Raw genomic sequence first — 3,367 nt, 5'->3', positions numbered from 1 at the left:
AAGAAGACAGAGACACACTGGAAGGGTGAGACAAACCTGACATTACAGACACATTGGGAGGTGAGGGGGGAGGAATTGACATAGTCCGCTGTTTCTTTTTCCCTTTTTGGGATCGGCGCTGCGGTCTGGGGAGCCTCAGTGGGCTCATTTCTTGCGGCCTGGTCATAGTATCCGACCTGTCAGGGTCCGTGTGCCGCTGCTGCTGCATGGTTGCGGTTGAAAGGCCATGCCAGGGTCCTGCTGCTGCATGGTGGTGGGGAAGGCCATGCCAGGGTCCTGCTGCTGCTGCATGGTGGTGGGGAAGGCCATGCCAGGGTCCTGCTGCTGCTGCATGGTGGTGGGGAAGGCCATGCCAGGGTCCTGCTGCTGCTGCATGGTGGTGGGGAAGGCCATGCCAGGGTCCTGCTGCTGCTGCATGGTGGTGCGGAAGGCCATGCCAGGGTCCTGCTGCAGTTGCATGGTTGTGGTGTGGAAGGTCATGCCAGGGTCCTGCTGCTGTTGCATGGTTGTGGTGCGGAAGGCCATGCCAGTGTCCTGCTGCTGTTGCATGGTTGTGGTGTGAAAGGCCATGCCAGGGTCCTGCTGGTGCACGGTGGTGGCAGTGGAGGAGGTCCAAGCAGGAGCAGCAGTTGTCATGGTGGTGGCGGTGGGCTGTCCTACAGCACTCGGCATAGTGGTGGTGCTGTAGTTGTGTCCGGCAGTATTTGGAATGGAGGTGGCCGTGCAGTGGTATGCAGCAGAGTTCGGCATTGAGGTCAAGCGTGACAGTGTTGGCACAGGTGGATATGCCACCACTGTCTGCTGAAAATACAGATTCTGCTGCATAGCCTGCATGTAAGCAGCATTGCAAGCTTGCATGACACTAAGCTGAAGAAATGAGGAGTAAGGTGTTTCGACATGCCCTGTTCAATTTGATTAAAATAATGATGTGCTGGCCTCTGGAGGTCGGCTTTCACTTGGTCAAGGCTTTTGGGGACCTCCTGAATACGTGTATTCATATGGTTTATGGCACTATCCAGTCGGTCACCCATCGCCTTGAGTCCATCATGAAAGACCGAGCTCAAGTGCAAAAACTCGGGCATGAGTGACCTGTCCGAGGCCCTCTGCCGCTGCCCCAAAAAAAGAGGCAGAGGCAGAGGACTGGGACAGGGGAACACCTGATGGACCAGCTTCCTGGTCTCCAGCCTGTGTGGCAGGCCCACTTGCTGCAGCGCTGCTGGAAGGCTGGGACAGGTCCGTGGCTGTTTGATGAAGCAGGGTCAATAGTGCTGCTCCATGTGCTGTGAAAAAAGAAGAAAAAAAACACATTACTACTAAACATTTACAATAGTAAAGCGCCAACTCCTGTGGACTAGAAAAATACAGATTAGGCAATCCAACACAACCCATAACTCCACAAAAAATACTTACGTTCTCTGGGCAAGGACCGGTCTCAAAAATGCAAGGATGCGGTGATACTTGTATTTGCAGATCTTTGCTTCAGAACCACTAGGAATACGGCTCTCTTGACGAAGGTCCTTGTTGAAGCGGTCCTTCATCGAACGCCAACATGTTTTGACTTTGAGCACTGTTGAAAAATATAAATAATGGTTAGACAATGGACTTTTGGCCATGATCACACAACTGTGTATGATGAGAGAAACTCCTGAGAGTTTCTCTCATCACACACAGTTGTGTGATCCCGGCCAAGGTCACTGCTGCAGCACACAGCATTGCAATACTTCCAAAATGCATTTTGGACCCGAGTCGGGGCATTGTCCCAGCCTTTCCAAATCGCTTTGGCCACTCATTCCATAGCCGCCGGATCGTCACGTTGTCCGAGTGCTGCAGAATCCGGGTGTCCCAAAACGGGACTCGCTCATGGACAAGGGAGATGAGGAGGTCATTGTCTATGAGGTCCTCATCCCGTTCTGGAACCTATAAAATAAATAAAGACATTAATGTTGGAGAGATTAACATAAGGAAAATAAAAAAGACAGAGACAGAAAACTGGCATAAATATTGAAAGTCAAGAAAAAAAAGGAGTCAAGAAGAAAAAGGTAAAGAACGAGGAAAGTAAAGAAATTAACATTCAAGAATAGTAAAGTCAGGATACAATTGTCAGCCAGGTATATGTACACGCTGCTGCCTTGCCACCCGACCGTGAACCCGCTGCTCCTGCTTAGCCTCTGCCGCAGTGTAAGAAGTGCTCTAAAAAAAGGAAAAGAAAATTTGACACGTGTAGATGTGACAGTGAATACTTACCAATCTGAAGAGGTGAGTACTCACTTCACTGACATGTTCGGCTTGTGCAGGCCCAGGTGTTGCTCCTCCTCAGAAGAAGATGACATTCTGATGCATGCAGAAAGAAAGAAATGGCAGAATATAGGACATGTAGAGACAGAAAATAGAAAATAAAGACATTAGCTTTGATACTCACATTGTTCAGAGTCTTGTTTCCTCCAAGGTGCTTTCCTCTGTCTGCTCTTGTTCCCAGTCTGCTATGTAGTGATCTGCAAATACACACTCCCTCCTTTTATCAGTTTGTATGTGGGGGGTGGCTATGGCCCGCTTGCTATAACATTTTCCTCCATCTTGGTCCCTTACCTGGTATAATACCTTCATCCTGGTATAATGTCCACATTCTAGTAGAATATTCCACATCCTGGTATAATGCCCCCATTCTGGTATTATATCCCCCATTCTGGTATAATGTCCTTCATCCTGGTATATGTCTCCACCCTGATAAAATAATCACCATCCTGGCATAATGCTCTTCATCCTGATATGTTATCCATCCTGCTATATTGCCCCCATTCTAGTATAAGGTCCTCATCCTGGTATATCCCCCACTCTGGTATAATGTTCCCCATCTTGATATAATGTCCCCAAACAGGTATAATGTCGCATACTGTCCTCCATCCTAGAATAATGTTCCCCATTCTGGTATAATGTCCTCATTCGAGAATTATGCCTCAATTCTGGCATAATAGCTTCATTCTGGTATAATATACCATTCCTAGTATACTGCACACCTTATTGGTACAATGCCCCTATCCTGGGCCCTGATTGTTCTTCTCCAGCACATTCTAACAAGAAACAACTGATTATTCTCACCATCCTCTTCTGTAGCCGGCAGCTGACTTCGGCTGTTCAGCAGGAGCAAGGCACATCCAGGTGAAATTGGCGTCGGCAGGCCCCTCTTCAGCATGGGTCTGGTCGCACACTCTGCGACCTCAATTGTTACGCCTCTGTTGACGCTCCCTCCTTCATCACTCTTCCTCCGCGTCTAACATCTCAGCACAGGGGGCGCAATGATGTCACTACATAGTGCCCACTATGCTGCACTTCAGAATGCTCACTGCAGAGATCGGAGTAGCAGGGGTAC

At 49.0% G+C, this 3,367-nt stretch overlaps 1 long non-coding RNA gene across 1 annotated transcript; it reads right to left on the bottom strand.

The window, feature by feature from the left end:
• Window positions 1–888: 888 nt before the first annotated feature.
• On the bottom strand, window positions 889–2,328 carry LOC143809277 (uncharacterized). Its single transcript, XR_013222193.1, has 3 exons — window positions 2,269–2,328; window positions 1,411–2,190; window positions 889–1,280 (listed from the first exon to the last, which is right to left on the bottom strand). It is a non-coding gene; the product is annotated as an uncharacterized LOC143809277 (long non-coding RNA).
• Window positions 2,329–3,367: the final 1,039 nt, after the last annotated feature.

Source organism: Ranitomeya variabilis, chromosome 2, assembly GCF_051348905.1.
Source record: "Ranitomeya variabilis isolate aRanVar5 chromosome 2, aRanVar5.hap1, whole genome shotgun sequence".
Lineage (NCBI taxonomy): Eukaryota > Metazoa > Chordata > Amphibia > Anura > Dendrobatidae > Ranitomeya > Ranitomeya variabilis.
Note: the sequence above shows the minus strand (reverse complement) of the source record. Positions and strands in the feature narration are given on the sequence as shown.